The sequence below is a fragment of the Arvicanthis niloticus genome, chromosome 22, assembly GCF_011762505.2.
Source record: "Arvicanthis niloticus isolate mArvNil1 chromosome 22, mArvNil1.pat.X, whole genome shotgun sequence".
NCBI lineage: Eukaryota > Metazoa > Chordata > Mammalia > Rodentia > Muridae > Arvicanthis > Arvicanthis niloticus.
The window spans coordinates 8950714-8969825 of record NC_133429.1 but is presented as its reverse complement, the minus strand read 5'-3'; the positions used below and the strand labels follow the sequence as shown (position 1 = coordinate 8969825).

General features: G+C 42.2%; 1 long non-coding RNA gene across 3 annotated transcripts in view; it reads right to left on the bottom strand.

The window, feature by feature from the left end:
• Positions 1-19112, bottom strand: part of LOC143436008 (uncharacterized) — a 103542-nt gene that overhangs the window by 33812 nt on the left and 50618 nt on the right. For 2 of the 3 annotated variants that reach the window (XR_013106265.1, XR_013106267.1), the window contains exon 6: positions 4215-4450. The exons of the other annotated variant lie outside the window; for it this stretch is intronic. This is a non-coding gene — a long non-coding RNA (uncharacterized LOC143436008). The remainder of the gene's footprint in view (positions 1-4214; positions 4451-19112) is intronic. 3 annotated transcript variants of the gene reach the window in all.

Genomic DNA, 19112 nt, shown 5'->3' with positions numbered 1-19112 from the left:
AACTGGACTGTTTTGCTTTTCTTTAATGAAAGTCAAAACATCTGGTTTTCCCTTCAGTAAAAAGGAAACTTTCAGCAGAACCCTACAGATTCTATACTTCTAACTTCTTTATTTAAACTTCTATTTTTGTTGTTGTCTGTGATTTCTTAAGCTATGGTCTCACTATATAGCCCTGACTGTCCTGGAACTCGACGAGAGATCCACCTGCCTGCCTCTGCCTCCCATAGCCACCTATACTTCTTTAAACTAACACATAGCCACGTATGGTGGCTCACACCCAGAATCCCAGCACTCAAGTGGGACTACTGTAAATTTGAGGCCAACCTGGGCTACAGTTCAGATAATGCCATAAATAAATAAATAAATAAATAAATAAATAAATAAATAGAAAGAATTATCTGTATTATATACACAAGTGAAATTGCCTAAACAGAAACGTAAAATAAAATCAGTAGTTCTTCTAAGGTGCTTCTGTAATCCCACAAGACGCCATAGTAAAATTAACATGAATCACATCTCTTCATCATTTGTCCAGCTCTTGGAGCCCTAGACAGCCACATGATGAAACTAAGACAGCCATTCATTCACCAGGGTTCCAGTAAGAAGCCTCTGTCACTCAGAAACCATATCAATGTGTACTTTTCTATTTTTCCCTTTTCACATACTCCCTCCAAGTCTTAGAGTTCAATTTTTTCAAAGCAAACCCACTTCTAAAACCACCTTAAAACCTGTACTTGACTCATTGTATAATTAAAATGAGAAGTAATGAAAAAGCTTCTGGAATGGCCAGGTCCAGAGAAGATGCCAACAGGTCAACGTTCAAAATAGAGAAAAAGAGAAAGAAATCGAGAAAGGACAAAGCCAAAATGACAAAGTTTAAAAGAGAAACAAAGCTGTCCCTTTACAAGAAGAGTTCCTTGCTCTGTGTAAAGCTTTCATTTTTATTCTCCAGTTTAAGTTCAAAGATGTCCCATAGAAAGTCATATGCATTTATATGTATGAAAGTGTCATGAATTCCATTATTCTGTAAGCTTGCTAATAAACAATAAATACAATAAGACCTGCTCACTTCCACAGGTCAAATGTCTACTCAGCACTTCCAGGCAGCTGAGAGAGAGAGAGAGCCAGGTCTCATTTCTGTCCTGAACTAGCAGTGCTTCTATCTGACCACGCCCACAGTACCTCAGGACCTCACATCCTTAGGTGGTGAAATGAGAGACGTGGCCTGCTCCCACACGGAAGCAGGTCTAACTCAGACAACCACCTACCAACCTCACCTTCCCAAGCTGGGCCACCTTCACAGTGGCGAGTTCCTTCCGGGGAGATGAAGGAAGCCAGATCTCACCCTGAGCAACTCTGGTTTCTTCAGTCAGCTCTGGTGCTCGAACTCACTGGAAAAGTCTGCATGCAGATAAGGCCAATTGCAGGAACCTCTACATGTGTGGAGTCAGGGAACTACTTTCAAGGGGTTGGTTCTCTCTGTCCACTACAGGGGTTCTGGGGATCAAACTCAGCTTGTCAGGCTTGGTGACCAGAGCCTTCACCTGCTGAGTTACCTCCTGCCTGTTTTGCTTTTGTTTTATTCTTTTGAGATGGGGTCTCTCTCCTTAACCCAGGCTGTCCTCAAACTCATGACTGTCCTCCTGACTCAATCTTTCCAAGTGCTGGAAATACAGAAATAAGCCACCACAGGAGGCTCACTGTGTCATACTTCATGAGACTCAACAAACATGTGCTTAGTTCCTACTCTGAGCCAGGCACCAACTGGTTACAAATGTGTTTAGTCCCTACTATGCACCAGGTATTGTACCAGTTACCAGGTGCAATGTAAACAGGCAGAAGCAAGGTCTTAGACCTTTCTATCTTGGAGCAAAAAAAAAAAAAAGGAAGACAAATGGGGAACCTTTATAAAATGGGACAAAAATAAAGGGAAGATTCTTCAGATCAGACTGGAAGCAGATTTTGGAATGCCTGTATCACTAGGCCAAAAAATCTAAAGTTTCTGACTGAGTTGAGAAAGACAAAGGACCTAAAGAGATCTTCAGGAGACAGCAATCTCACCACTCAGGTCCTGACTAGATCAACAGCCTCTTACTTCCTCTACGATAAACCCAGCTTCCTTAAGAAGGCTAACTGAATCTTAACAACAAGCCCGTAACCCTGTGGCCCAGCAATATCTATGCTCAATACATTCTTGTTTTCTACTTTATTTACCAATGTAGCCCGGGCTGGCCTGGAACTTGCTATAGATAAATGGCCTCAAACTCACAGAGATCTGCCTGCCTCTATCTACCAAGGTCTAAAAGCATGTGTCACCAAGCCTGACCTACTTTAAATTTCAAGACGGGTTGGTCACACAAATCTCTACATTGTTAATAACCTATTAGTAGATGCTTAGAGTTGGAAAGATGACCTAGTGCACTGTGTTCTCCTTAGCGTGGGGCTTATTTTTGTTGTTTTGCTGTGTTTTATTGAGAGGGGGTTTCATGTAGCTCAGGCTTTCCCATACTATAGCTATGTAGGGTGGTTCACTGTTGGTCCTCTTGCTGTCACCCTCCTGAGTCCTGGGACTGCAGAGTGCTAGGGGTGGAATCCAGGACTTCTCAAACACTAGGCAGGCACTCTGCAAACTGAGCTATGCCTGAACCCCTCTTCTTAGTTTTCTTACAGGAGTTTCTTCCCTCATGTAGATGTTGCATCGTGGTTTTGTTTGGTTTGGACTAAAACATGTCTGATCAGTTCCAGTCTCTCCTTTTACCTGGCTACCTACTACTCCACTTAAGATCTCTGCTCTTGAATGTGCGTTCCTCAGCCTTCCAACACCATTTCCTTCTCCACAGCCCAGAGGACTATACACTTCAGCAGTTATCTCCCTAGGTTACAAACTCCATGGACCCAAGGGCTGCCCAACGCCTGCTACCTATCACTCAATAAATAGCTAAAGATGACAGCTAGCAAGAAAGTGGACTTGATGACCTAATTCTTTGCCACATAATGAAATGCACCTCAAATAACTTTTTAAGGCAGTTTAGTTATTTTCAAGGAATATACATCATTGGTTCCTCTTTTAAATGTCAACTAAATTCCTGGGCTAGCCTAAAGACCCCACAACCCACAACTCTGCAAAGGAGAGGATGGCTTTTTTGTTTCCCTTTCTTGGTGACCACCAGTAAGCAGGAGAGAGAACTAAGAGAACGCTTCTCTGGCTGTATCAGTGATCAATGGTCTCTCCAACCGGATCTAAGGCTGAGGTAGGGAGAAAGGTAAGTGTTGTAGAGGGTTCTACCCCAGGCTCTCCTGACTCTCACTGAGTCTCTTCATTGCTTGCATTCCTGGAAGGAGAGTGCTTTTTTGTCATCCAAGTCCCATCATTAAGATCAGGAAAGCCCTGGCTTTCCTTCCTGGAGTTTTTTCAGGTTTTACAATTTCATTTGAGTAACTATATAGGTCACACAACTCTACATTGTTTGGCAACCTATTAGGTGCTTATGGTTGGAAAGATGACCCAGTGTACCTTGTTCTCCTTGGCCTGGGGGTTGTTTTTGTTGTTTCGTTGTGTTTCCTTGAGAACATGTCTCATGTAGCCAAGGCTTTCCCACACTCTATAGCCAAAGAATCAGCTGAGTAAGTAAGAGGTAAGAGGACTCATTTCTTGTACAAGTATGAGGACCTGAGTTTGAATCCTAGACCCTCGACAAAAAGCCAGATGTGTTGAGCTGGAGAGATGGTTCAGCAGTTAAGAGCACTGACTGCTCTTCCAGAGGTCCTGAGTTCAATTCCCAGCAACCACATGGTGGCTCACAACCATCTGTAATGGGGTCTGATGCCCTCTTCTGGTGTGTCTGAAGAGAACAGTGGTGGTGTACTCATACGCATAAAGTAAATATATCTTTTTTTTAAAAGCCATATGTGGCTACACCAGTATGTATAACCCCAATACTATGGAAGACTGAGACAGACTAACCAATAGACCTTGCAACCTGTCAGCAGATACCCAGTTTCAACTAGAGACCCTCTCTCAAGGGAATATATGGCAAGAAGTGACACCGCAAGACACCTGTGTGTAACCACCCAGGCATCTGCTCAGACCACATGCACACAGACACCAAAAAGGGGGGGGGAGAAGAAACCAAATGTGGATTGAATCTTAATTCTCCAGCTAGCTTCTACCAGAAATGAATTCTAGAGTATTTTATCAGTATTTTAAGTCTCACCTGACTTCTTGAGTCTGATCTCAGTTTTTTTCTCTTGATGTGATGTTGAACGCGGGACCCTTATGCCTCAGCCTCCATCCAGAGCAACTGGAGCTACAAGCATTCCACCACACACCCTGCTTGATCTCAACTGTTGCAGCTGCTGAAGACCTGGTATCAATCCAAAGGCCTGGTACATGGTCCTTGAAGCAAGGACCAAGCTATACCCTCAGGCTTGATTTCAATTTTACTTGGCTCTGGAGAGAGAAAGAGGGTAATTAGCTACTGATAAAAGTCAACAGGATTAATTATACTTCCTTCTGGATCTTAAGATAGGTAGGTCATTATGGAGAAGCAAGATGAGACAAAGGAAAGATGGAATGGGCCAGGCACAGCAGCATCTACCTTCAATTCTGGCTCTAGGAAGGCAGAAGCAAGTGGCTTCCTGGGAGTATGAGGTCCCAGCATGGTCCCAGGCCAGCCAGGGCTACAGTGAGAGCCTCTCTGTCTCTATGTCTACCCACTTCCCCCACCCTTTGTGGTACCTCCTAGGCAGGCAGCCATATGTAAAAGAAGATGAATGTCTGCTCCCCAGCCACAGGCTGTTGGAAACTTATTGCAGGGGACCATGAAATGCAACCATTGTACATTTTATGGGAGAAGTGCATGGCCACAGTAGCTGCTCATGCTCTGGGTGAGGAGCGAGGGTTGTGTGATCTGAATCAGTGGTGGGAATGACAAATGAGGTCTTCCCATCATGGCAGTGTGCATGCCCTTCAATCAGAGCATTCTTGTAACAGACCAAGAAGTGGAGAGAGGAAGAGCAAACATGTTTGAGGATGCAGGGTGGATGCCAATCTGAGTTGGTTACTGCAAATTCTTATTGCAAGAAGAGAACAGTTTTCCTGGACTACAACTTGGTGGCTGGGGCTCAAAAGAGTTAATAGGATCTGAAAGTTTTTCATTATGCTGCCATAAAGCCCTTCCTTACACAAAGAAGGAAAGAAGCCTTTAGGACCAAACCAAGAATCAGCATTGTCATTCCACATGTCCTGAACACAAATGTGTTGCTCTGAAGAAACAACACACTAAGACAAATGTGGAGGAGGCAAAGATTGCCAAGAGATAGAAGCTGTGCTCAATGAGAGCTTCCACTTGAGCCAGTTCAAAGTAAGAGTTTAAGACTACATATATGTGTATGCATGTACATACCTGGGTATGTGTGTGGTGTGTGTGTGTGTGTGTGTGTGTGTATATATATACACACACACATATATATATATATATATATATATATATATATATATATATATATATATATAAAGGAGTAGCAAACACTGAGCCAACCTTGGGGAAAAAGGACAAGGAACTGAATGAAGGAAAGCTTTTCCCATTTTTCCTACTCAGATATTTATTTGGAGAAAAATCTCTGGACTTAACTACAATATTACCTTCTAATAATTTCTTATTCTTGCTTTTTTTCTCTCCATCTTCTGATTCCTACATTTTCTTAAATATAGCAACTTTTACTCAAATCTCTAGAACATTCCTCTTTTAATTAACGTTTAATTTTTTTTGGTTTGTTTGTTTTGGTTTTTTTGTTTGTTTTTGAGACATGGTCACTCTATAAAGCCCTGGCTGTAGACCAGGCTGACCTCAAATTCAGAGAGATTATCATGCCTCCGTTTCCACCAAGCCTGGCGAAGCTTTTGGTATTCATTAGATCACTTGGGTGTAGTGAGTTGTTCTGAAGCTGCTTGTTTTGTAATAACAAATACTGTACCCTAAAGCCTGGTTGCTCCCAGACAGGAGAAAAACTATATATAGGCCCAAGTGGTGTTAAGTGTCCTTGCCCTGCAAGTTAATATTGATAGGTGAATAAAGATGCATACAGCATATAGCTGGGCAGAACTGAAATCAGTAGAACATGGAATGCCTGGTCTTGGGGTTGAGAAGAAGACGGAAAGGCATCTTGAGCACATTGACTGAGGTAGTCTCCATGGTCAGGTGGCTCAGTTGGCAAACACGATCTGCTAACAAACCTCCATTTTCATCAGTGACTATTATGGGAGTATGGTATCCCACTGGGGATGTGGCACTATGGGGCAACATTTTTTGAACAGGAAAGTCAGGTCAGCAAGCCAGCCAGCAGCCCTCCTCTGTAGGCTCTCTTTTACTTCCTGACTCCACGGTCATGCCCTCTTTGAGTTACTTCCTTGACTTCTCTTCAAAGATGTCAATGATCAGGATACATGAGCCATATTAAACCTTCTGTGCCCCATGTTACTTTTGGTCATAGTGTCTGTCACCTTGATGTAAAGTAACCTACATGTGTTATGTACACTGGTCCTCATAAGGCAGTGGAAGTTCTGTGGCAGATCATGAAGAAGAAAGGCTGATAGACCCACCCCCGTTGAGAAAGGGGATTGGTGGGCAGAACTTTGGGGGATGGGCAAGCCCTAACTGCCAGAAGCTGTGGTTTAACTTACATTAACTATCCCACGGTCCAAGAAGAGGTACTCAGATACTCTGCCCTTATCTCCACATGACAATTCTCATTCTGTGACAGGGTGATCCCAAGACAGGGTTTTACCGTGTAAACCTGTCTGTCCTGGAACTCCCTCAGTAGACCAGGCTGTCAAAAAACTCAAAGATCCACCTGCCTAAGCCTGCTGGAATTACAAGTGTGTACCACAACAAGGCTTCCTCAAAGCATTTCTAACCATTCAACTACCAAATGTGGAAAGCCCAGGGATTGTCCCCAGCTACCAGGCACAGGGATAGCAGAAGATAAGAAGCAGGCTTAAGGGAACAAATTTCAGATGGGCAGGACAAATACATTTCAGTCATTCTACACAGCGGGGCAATAATCATCCTAAAGCAACCTCTGCTAAGATGTTCAGAGCAACTGCCAGCTTCCTTTGCCCCCAGCACCTTAAGTAGACAGCATGGAGACACACAAAACCCTGAATTTGAGGGAAGTGGGTAGGGAGTCAGTTAAGTTTGGATTCTTTCCAGAGTTAAGTCATAATGTCTCCATATCCTGTGTGCAGGCCCAAGCCTGTTGGCCTTCAAAGTTGAACAGTCAAGAGGCAGAAAGTATTGAGGCTGCACTTGACCTGGCCCATGATGCAGGTCCTGAACTAAATAAAAGTCATCAAGAATGACCTTGAGAAATAATATGAAGCTGGGCTGTGGAAGATCTAGGAGTCCTCCTTTCCTTTCCAAAAGGCTGTCTACAAAGTGGAAACAGGAGTCTGGAGACATTTCTGTCTCCTATTTTTTATAATGAAAACTAGGTATACCAAATACTGAAATTTCACTAAGAGCCTGGACAGAAGGTGGCTTCTGTGCCAGCCGTCACCACACCAGTCAAGGCGTGCAGAGAAAAGAACAACCAGGCTTTGGCCTCAGCCTCTAGAAAGTACTGCTGTAAGGCCTAGTGAAAGAGAGCTGGCATGTGTGTACCGTTCTGCCACCTGGAATGACAGCTGTAAATGAGATTTTCTAGTGTCCAAAATTTTGCTGGATGCACAGCTCCATGCTTCTGAAAATGTGATACCACTGGCCAAGGGAGGACAGACCTGGCTAGATGGGACAGCTCCCACATTCTGCTCCCTAGGAGGCCATATCCAAGCATAGACCTAGGACAGTCCCAATGACCACAATGAGGACTGTGGAAAGATAAGGTAGTTCTCAGTATAGCAGGGTGAAGATACAGGCAGGTGCAAGGAACACCTCAATGATGTTTGTTCTGTGATTATGAAATTGATGCTGCCAGCTTGGTAGTTCTTAATAAAACATAAATTCTGTCCTGTTTGTCCTTCTCCAAGTATCCAGAACAGTTTTTCTCCCTATTCCATTCATGGTTCATAAAAACCCAGCCTTCCCTATGACAGAGGCTAACATCCAGGCCCTGAAGAAGAGTGAAACCTCAGAAGTATACATGGGAAAGGTTATGCTGGAAGTGTCCTCTATCTGTTGTGCCTATAGAAGGAAGAAGGCTGATCTCAAGGAGTGATAGGAAAGTGGGGCTTGACTCAATGGTGTTTTCCTAGAAACAACAACCTGTGAGGATCTGTCACCACTGATGAGACATAGGTTCCCAATCATGAGTTCCACTGTAGATTTCTCCCTCAGGAGGACAATTAACTGTCAAGTCAGGATGCTCCCCACTTTGGAAGAAGACAGATGCAAAGGCTTTCAACGTCTATGAGGCTTCTCCTGCAACTTTCCAAAAATGCTTCCCTCAAAGGGAGAGGGCAATGCCCATGAAGTAAGGAGAAAGCGCTGACTTAGTATGAGACCTCTAGCACATCATATATTTCACATCAAATGCATAATCTCTATCTTTCTTTCTCTCCCTCTCTTTCTCTCTCCCACCCGACTCTCTATCTCTCTCATGCCCCCATCCCTGCCTCTCTCACTGAAGGATAAAATGTGCCTAGAATGTCCCCAGGTTCTCCTGCCTGTGAACCTGGTCTTCAAAGTCACCCACATTGTGGTGCCTGACTCCTATAGCAGGATGTTTTTGGATTTAGGTCTCTGAGCTCAATTCCCTGTTTCATGGCAGTCACAGAAACGTTGCCAGACTGCTGCCTCCCAGAGCACCCAGCCTACTCTGCACTATGTTGAGCTCTTCTGCCCTTTGGTGATCATGAGTTCTTTCCTTTGCTGGGATCCCCAATCTGCAGCTGTGCATTGTTTCTCCTTAGCAACTCCAACATCCAGATGATTCTGTTTAAGTGAGCCATAGACTTCATTAAATCCCCTGGGGTCTACTGCTCTCTAGAAACACCCTGGAGGAATTCCTAAGTGAGTCTTCACATATCACTGGGAACCAGAGAGACTGGAAAAGCTGGCAGGTCTCAGCAAAGCATCCCAGGCTTGCCCTGCAGATTACCCCCTCCGGATTACCATCTCTAGAATGAGGGGCCTCCAGCTGTCCAGCAAGGACAGAATGGTAGGACCACCTTGTGTACATGTAGGAAGATACACAGGTCAAAGTTTCCACTGTATTTAGGGTGTGAGCACAAGAGCAGTGAGATCAGTTCCTGAGAATGCTTTTGACATGGTTCCGGGTTGAGCCCCCATAGAGGATTGCATAGAAAAACTTCAGGAAGAAGGGCTGGATTACAGTTGGAAAATAAGGGGAGGAGCCCTGCACTGAAATGCTGTCTCCTAGCCCTTGTTGACAAGTGGGAGGGAGGGATGACATGGAGTTGATGCATGTTTAGGTCTGAGCTGGGTACTTTGACTTCTATGTTTTAGTATGGACACAGATGCTCTGGCTTTTATATTAAAACAAAAGTTCTCAATAACGAGATTGTTGTAATATGTCCTGCAACTTCCAAGGAGCCCAAGCAAGCATTTTTGAGGAGCAACATACATACTAAGGAAAGCAGGTTCAAATCAGTGGCTGCATAAAGGTCACACAACAAATGAGGTTTCTGGGTCTCTTCATTGTGCAGCCTGCTGCCCACTTTGATCACCTGAACCAATTATTCCTCTCCTGACATCTTCCCAATGTTCTTTTATATAGCCAACACTGCACACTGTCTCCTGACAAATGTCTATTACAATGCCATTGTCAACAGCATTTAGGAGGATGCACATACTGTGGTGAAATTTACATGCTTTGAAGTATTTTGCAGATCACTTATGTCAACTGCATGAAATTCCTAGGATGTCAGCCTGGGAACATTGCCATTTCAAAGAGACTCTATAATTTTCAGTCTGACTTTTGTGCACAGTAGAATTTTGTCTGTCTATGGTGGGCTAGTTTTGTAGACTCAGGTCTGTCCTTATCTCTATAGGGCTGCTTCTGAGCATGGATGGGCTTTGAGAAGGCCTCTTTTTCCTTAATGTGTCCTGGGCTTAAGCCTTCAGCTTTTGTTCAGAGACCAGAGGAAAATGTATTTGCAATTAGTACTCATCAGGTGACACATGAGTGGATTCCCAATGACACCCTTCCCAGGGTTACAGAGGCTGACATTCTCTGGGTCCTCATATGACGGGAACTTCTTTCTATCTGCACTTCAGTGTGTGCTAATCTCCTATCCTAGGGACAAAATATGTCCCTGCCTCCCTACAGGAGGCATGTCTCAACACTATTTCCAGGTGTGAGGGCTGTACCATTTCTATCTGGGGATGATTCAAGGATAGAACTCTTTCAAGCTGCAGGCTGTAAAGGAGCCCTGAAAGACATGCCTTCATCTCTGTTCTGCCTCTTCTATGGCTCCTCTCAGTTTGCAAGCAGTTTGCAACTAGGCTTTTGCCCAAATGCCAAAGGTCCTGCTCCTGAGAGTTTGCTAAAGCTCACAAAAGGGACAGCCACAGAAAAACACCTGAGGGCTTTGCTCTACCTAGGGCTGTCATTCATGGGACAAGAGAAGAAAATGAAAAGCATAGAGAAAATTTTGCCCTATGATATTTCTTCAGGCAGGTGCTGTTCCACACAGAGTGGCCTTAATAGGCATGAACAGGATCAATGCTACTTACTTTATGGGAAAAACTGAAGGAGAAGAAATTGTGGGGCATAGAAAGGTATATGGCCACGGTCCGAGTCTTTGTGAAGGTCCTTTGGCCAAGCCCAAGTTTATGGCATGATGTTTTAATATTAAGTATGTCCCCATTATTTCCTCATTCTCTCCCTTCTGCACAGATGCACAGATATGTGTGTCATACGAAAGTCACAGAAAATAAAAGGCAAAGATGCCGTGGCCTGAGTAAGTCTCACTTTAAATAGTCTGTGACCTTTCCCCACTGATTTGGTTAACCATGCTATTTCTTATCTTTTAGTAGGTGCCTTCTCTGGGGCAACTGTTAAAAGTTGGTATATGAGGGGTTTTAGCTGACCAAAGATAGTACATGGAACTTCATAGATCCCTGTGGGGATGTTGTCCTGCAGCTCTCTTTGTGTGTGTCCTATGGAGAGGAGGTGCCCTGTGCTCTTATTTCAGAGAACATCCTACCCAGACTTCACCCAACATTACCTTTGTATGACTCCCTCAGGACAAGTTCTGGGGTCCTGAAGGGCTCAGTTTCACAAGGGACCACTCTAGGCTTTATGGCAAAAATAAAGTCAAACACTTGACACTGCCTTCTGCAGACACAGATGACTTGTACTTTCTTTTGGGGCAGTATATGAATGCGATTATGATCTATCTCTTCAGATAGTTTCTCTGCCCCCTTTTCACACAGTTAGCAAGGTCCTTCTGTCAGGATGAACAGTCAATCATTTGTCAAAAAACAGATATTGCCATCATATGGAACTTGAAAAGTGATTTCAGATGCTGGAGAACATCTATTGATATCAAAACAATGTAGTAAGAATGCTTCTCTGTGCTTTCCAGGCTACTATTTTTCTGACTTTCGGGTCCCTGCAAGGCCAGGGTGGGCTAATTTTACAGAGTGCTGGCCATGAAGTGGGGTTGAGTGCCTTCTTTAAAACCTTCTGACAGGTCCAGAGAAAATCCCAACACATGGACTAGAAATTAAACCAAGATAGGTACATAGGAGTCATTTGGTTGCAACAAAAGAAAAAAGAAAAAATGGCTCCCTGGACTATAAGGACAAAACCCCAACCTAGGCCACAGATGTATCCACATGTTGTTTCTTTTTTACTTATAATTCCCTCACAAATGCTCCATGCAAACAGGAACTGGAGAGTGTCCCTCTCACCAGGTCAGCACAGAGTCTGTCTTGACTCTTTCCTTCAGGGCCTTTTTCTTCCTAGTGATGATGTTAAGAACCTATGAATGGGTTTGAATTAGGTTGGTCCTCATAGAGTCATGTGCTTCAATACAATCCCTGGCTAGCACAAATGTTTGGGAAGGATTAGGCAATGTGGTCTTGGAAACAGCTGTGTCCCTGGGGCTGGGTTTACAGCTTTCAGAAGCCCAGGTTGCTCCAGTGATTTCCTCTCTGCCTCTCACTTGTGGACCAAGTGAGCTCTCAGCGGTTCCTCTCACAATACCTTTCCTGTGCCACAGCAGATGTTCATTCTGTAAATATGAGTCTGATGTACACATCCACTGTTACAAGTTTGCTGCCTTGGACATGGTGTCTTATTTCAGTAAAAGTAAGGAAGATGAAGTCCATAGTAGCCGTTGATTTAGTGGAACAAATAAACTGACATTTAACTCATTCAGAGCTCAAAGCCAATAGACACTTTAGTACCATTTGCTGTTGAGTATATAACATTTGGGACTGCTGAAATGTAGGTTATTTAAAGGAGAGCCAATCCATAGTCCTACCCACATAGAGCACATATGACCCTCAACAAAGACATGCATGGTCTGATATTCAGTTATCAGAAGCTCTAGAGCTTTAGGGAGTCCAGCTTCCTCTGGGTGTTGTGGTATTGGATGCAGAGCTAGCACCCAAGTTCTGCTCAAGGTGTAGGCTCAGATCAGAAGAAACTCGTGACAATGGTCAGGATATGGTATGAGCAGATCAGCTAGGAGGCAACTGCTCGGCAGGCAGTGGATACACAAATGCTCTGAGCACAGCGGATCCTCTGGGATGTGTCAGAATATGGTGTCTTCAAGGGAGCAGATAAAGCTAGAAGTCTGCCCAAGCAGAAAGGACCAGACAGAAGGGGCAAAGAGGAATGGTATTCACAAGGGTGGGGATTGGTGGGTGATAGGTCCCTAGTACATTGGGATCTGAGCTGTAGGTCTGGGGCTTCGGGTTGTGGGGGAGCATTCTTACCAACTACTCTTTGAGTGCAGGAGACCCTCTGGGATGAGTCAAATATGATGCATCTATAGTATTTCTAGTTCATCAACCTAGAATTGACCTTAATATTTGCAGTAATTGGGTTTAATGTCTTGCTTTTTCTTTGACTATTTGTGTTTATTGTATTGCTTGTTCCTTGACTATTTACATCTATTGTATTGCTAGACCCTCAACCTAGAACTGAACTTAATACAAGCATGTAACCAAAATGGTATAAAATCATAAAAGAGGAGGGGGGATGGGATAGGAGGTTCTAGGGAGGGGAAATGGGAAAAGAGGATGATATCTGTATTGTAAATAAATAAAATATCCAATAAAAAATAAAATTTAGAAAAAGCTAAGAAAAGTTTTAAAAAAAGGTATAAAATCAGACTGGAAAACATAAAATAAAATAAAATTTTAAAAAAGAAAAAGAACACAAATGCCAGCCCAGACTACTATACCCAGCAAAACTCTCAATAGCTATAGATGAAGAAACCAAGATATTCCATGACAAAACCAAATTTACACAATATCTTCCACAAATCCAGCACTACAAAAGATAATTGATGGAAAACTCCAACACACGGAGAGAAACTACAGCCCAGAAAAAGTATGGAAGTAATCTTCCAACAATTCCAAAAGAAGATAGCTACACAAACATAATTCCACATCTAATAACAAAAATAACAGGAAGCAACAATCATTTTTCCTTAATATCTCTTAACATCAATAAACTCAATTATTCAATAAAAAGATGTAGACTAACAGACTGGATACATAAACAGGACACAGAATTTTGCTGCATACAGGAAATGCACCTCAGTGAAAAAGACAGACACTGCCTCAGAATAAAAGGCTGAAAAACAATTTTCCAAGCAAATGGTGCCAAGAAACAAGCTGGAGTAGCAATTCTAATATCACATAAAACCAACTTTCAACCAAAAGTAATGAAAAAAATAAGGAAGGACATTTCATACTCATCAAAGAAAAAATCTACCAAGATGAACTCTCAATTCTGAACATCTATGCTCCAAATGCAAGGGCACCCACATACATAAAAGAAACTTTACTAAAGCTCAAAGCACACATTGCACCTCACACAATAATAGTGGGGTATTTCAATACCCCACTGTCAGCAATGGACAGATCATGGAAACAGAAACTAAACAGAGACACAGTGAAATTAAGAGAAGTTATGAAGCAAATAGATTTAACAAATATCTATAGAACATTTCATCCTAAAACAAAAGAATATACCTTTTTCTCAGCACCTCATGATACCTTACCCAAAATAGACCATATAATTGGTCACGAAACAGATACAAAAAGCTTGAAATAATCCCTTGCATCCTATCAGATCACCACAGACTAAGGCTGGTCTTCAATAATAACAAAACAATGGAAAGCCCACATACAGGTGGAAACTAAACAATGCTGTACTCAATGATAACTTGGTCAAGGAAGAAATAAAGAAATTAAAGACTTTTTAGAATTTAATGAAAATAAGGACACATTATATCAAAACTTGTGGGAGTCCATGAAAGCAGTGCTAAGAAGAAAACTCATAGCTCTAAGTGCCTACATAAAGAAACTGGAGAGAGCATACACTAACAATTTGACAGCATGCCTGAAAGCTCTAGAACAAAAAGGAGCAAACACACCCAAAAGGAGTAGACAGCAGGAAATAATCAAACTCAGGGCTGAAATCAACCAAGTAGGAACAAAAAGAACTATACAAAGTACCAACAAAACCAGGAACTGGTTCTTTGAGAAAATCAACAAGATAGATAAACCCTTAGCCAGATTAACCACGGGCACAGAGACTTTATCCAAATTAATAAAATCAGAACTGAAAAGGGAGACATAACAACAGAAAACAAAGAAATTTAAAAAAAAAAAAAACATCAGATCCTACTACAAAAGCCTATACTCAACAAAACTGGATAGTCTGAATGAAATGGAAAATTTCCTAGACAGATACCAGGTACCAAAGTTAAATCAGGAGCAGATAAACCACCTAAACAATCTCATAACCCCTAAAGAAATAGAAGCAGTCATTAACAGTCTCCCTACCAAAAAAGAGCCCAGGAACAGATGGTTTTAGTGCAGAATTCTATCATACCTTCAAGAAAAACCTAATACCAATTCTTTCCAAACTATTCTATGAAATAGAAACAGAAGGAACACTACCCGATTTGTTCTATGAAGCTACAATTACGCTCATACCTAAACCACACAAAGAAAAACAAAGAAAGAGAACTTCAGACCAATCTCCCTTATGAACATCGATGCAAAAATATTTGATAAAATTCTCACAAACCAAATCCAAAAACATATCAAAATGATCATCCATCATGATCAAGTAGGCTTTAATCCAAGGAATGCAGGGATGGTTTCAATATTTACAAATCCATCAACATAATCCACTATATAAACAAACTCAAAGAAAAAAAAACTACATGATCATATCGCTAGATGCTGAGAAAGCATTTGACAAAATTCAACATCCCTTCATGGTAAAAGTTTGGGAAAGATCAGGATTCAAGGCCCATACCTAAACATAGTAAAAGCAATATACAGCAAGCCAGTAGCCAACATCAAACTAAATGGAGAGAAACTTGAAGCAATCCGACTAAAATCAGGGATTAGAAAAGGCTACTCACTCTCTCCCTACCTATTCAATATAGTACTGGAAGTCCTAGCCAGAGCAATTAGACAACAAAAGGAAGTCAAAGGGTTACAGATAAGAAAGGAAGAAGTCAAAATTTGACTATTTGCAGATGACATGATAGTATACTTAAGTGACCTCAAAACTTCCACCAGAGAACAATGAAACCTGATAAACAACTTTAGCAATGTGGCTGGATATAAAATCAACTCAAACAAATCAGTAGCCTTCCTCTACTCAAAGGATAAACAGGCTGAGAAAGAAATTAAGGAAATGACAGCCTTCACAATGCTCACAAATAATATAAAATATCTTGGAGTGGATCTAACCAAGCAAGTGGAAGATCTGTATGACAAGAACTTCAAGTCTCTGAAGAAAGAAATCAAAGATCTCAGAAGATGGAAAGATCTCTCATGCTCCTGGATTGGCAGGGTTAACTTAGTAAAAATGGCCATCCTGCCAAAAGCAATCTACAGATTCAATGCAATACCCATCAAAATTCCAAATCAATTCTTCAAAGAGATAGAAAGAGCAATCTACAAATTCATTTGGAATAACGAAAAACCCAGGATAGCAAAAAGTATTCTCAACAATAAAAGAACTTCTGGAGGAATCAGCATCCCTGACCTCAAACTGTACTACAGAGCAATAGTGATAAAAACTGCATGGTATTGGTACAAAGATCAATGGAATAGAATTAAAGATCTAGAAATGAACCCACACACCTATGGTCACTTGATCTCTGACAAAGGAGCTAAAACCATCCAGTGGAAAAAGGATGGCATTTTCAACAAATGGTGCTGGTTCAACTAGAGGTCAGCATGTAGACAAATGCAAATCAATCCATTCTTATCTCCTTGAACAAAGCTCAAGTCCAAGTGGATAAAAGACCTTCACATAAAACCAGATACACTGAAACTAATAAAAGAGAAGGTGGGGAAGATCCTCAAATACCTAGACACAGGAAAAAAGTTCCTGAACAGAACACCAATGGCTTTCAATCTAAAATCAAGAATTGACAAATGGGACCTCATAAAATTGCTAAGCTTCTGTAAGGCAAAGGACACTGTCAATAGGACAAAACAGCAACCAGCATACTGGAAAAAATCTTTACCAATCCTACATCTAATAGAAGGCTAATATCCAATATATACAAAAATCTCAAGAAATTAGACTTCAGACAACTAAATAACCCTATTAAAAATGGGGGTACAGAGCTAAACAAAGAATTCTCAACTGAAGAAACTCAAATGGCTGAGAAGCACCTAAAGAAATGTTCATCACCCTTAGTTATCAGGGAAATACAAATCTAAAAAACCCTGAGATTCCACCTCACACCAATCAGCATGGCTAAGATCAAACACTCAGGTGATAGTAGATGCTGGCAAGGATGTGGAGAAAGAGGAACACTCCTCCATTGTTGGTGGGATTGCAAGTTGATACAACTACTCTGAAAATCAGTCTGGCAGTTCCTGGAAAGTTGGACATACCATTACCTGACCCAGATATACCACTCCTGGGCATATACCCTGAAGATGCTCCAACATATAACAAGGACACATGCTCCGCTATATTCAAAGAAGCCTTATTTATAATATCCAGAAGCTGGAGAGAACCCAGATGTCCTTCAACAGAGGAATAGATAATAATAGAAAATGTGGTACATTAACACAATGGAATATTACTCAGCTATTAAAAACAATGAACTCGAGAAATTCTTAGGCAAATGGATGGAATTAGAAAATATCACCCTGAATGAGGTAACCCAATCACAAAAGAACACACATAGTATGCACTCATTGATAATTGGATGTTAGCCCAGAAGCTGGCAATACCCAAGATACAAGTCACAGACCACATGAAGCTCATGAAGAAGGAAGACCAAAGTGTGGGTGCTTCTGTCCTTCTTAGAAAGAGTAACACAATACCCATGGGAGCAAATATGGAGACAAAGTTTCAGACAGAAACTAAAAGAGGGGCTTTCTGGAAACTGTTTCACGTGGGTATCCATCCCATGAGCAGTCACCAAAGGCAGACACTGATGTGAATGCCAGGAAGAGCATGCTGACAGGAACCTGATACAGCTGTCTCCTTAGAAGTCTGCCAGAGTCTGACATATACAGAGGCAGATGCTCACAGCTAACCACTGAACTTATCATGGTGTTTCCAATGGAGAAGTTAGAGAGAAGACTGAAGGAGCTGAAAGGGTTTGTGGCCCCATGGGGAGAGCAACAATACCAACCAACTAGAGCTCCCAGGGTCTAAATCACCAGCCTAGGAGGACATAAGGAGGGACCCATGGCTCCATCTGTATATATAGGGGAGAATGGCCTTGTTGGGCATAGGTGGGAGAGAAAGTCCTTGGTCCAGTGAAGGCTGGATGCCCCAATGTGGGGTAATTCGTGCATGGAGAGGTGGGAGTGGGTGGGTGGGTGGGGGCACATCCTTATAGAAGCAAGAGGAAGGGAGATGGTATAGGGGATTCCTGGGTGGTGGCGGGAATTGGGAAAGGGGATGACATCTGAAGTGTAAATAAAATATCCAATAAAAGAAAAAAGAATCTCCAAAAATTCATCATTTCTAAGCAGAAGCCAGTGCAGAGTCAGGCATTTTGAGAACAACTGCCCCAAGTCAGCATTCTTCTAAGTCACTCCTATAACTTACATTCTTGCATACTTGAGCATGGAGCTCCTGTAAATCCACTTGCTGAATAAAGTAGACTTGGATAGAATAATTCTGTGGTCTGTTGTTGGTACCATATCTGGGTTACACAGATATTTGCTCATTTCTCCTCAAGGAATAACACCAAGTAGTCATATAAGACTTTTATGTGAAAAGATACAGGTTTATAGAAGAACATTTGATCTTCAACTTGGAAATCATCCTCTATTAGCTTCATGTTTCTGTCTGCATCTTGAAAATCATTTTGATGTTTAATGTCTCCATGAACAATGTCAAGGTTGTGGCAGTACTTTATGGCTCCCACTATCTGCCTAAATATTTTCTTTGCTTCTTCCTCCTGAAGCAGGCCCTCCATTATCAGGACAAATGTGTTTCCTCCTGGAGCATACCCTGTAATTTGACAGACCCACTTTGGTGGTACTAGAACCTGGAAGAGGCTAATGGTGTTAGGATGGTGTAGTGAACAAGGGCTAGGTTGTGATGCAGCCTTCCATACTTGCTTACCATTTCACTAGGTTCAGCATCCTGCCTCTTTCAGAGGACCCACGTTCTTGGAACATATATGGTGGGTTTCTGACTTCAGAGACCTCTTGAATTAATAGTGACAGTCAAGCCCTGATTCTCCTATGCAGTCTCTTGAAGCACTCAATCTTCTGAGGGGGAGATGATGTTTCCATGGCAAAGTCTTGCTGAGGTAGCAGGAGGGTTTCCTCTTCCAACATGCTGCTGCAGACCCATGGGGCAACCACAGCTCTGGAATGGAAGGCACAGCTAGCAGCACTGTTCTTCTGGGACAATGTCGAGCAATAAAAGGCATGGAGACACTTCTGGCCACCTTATGTCCT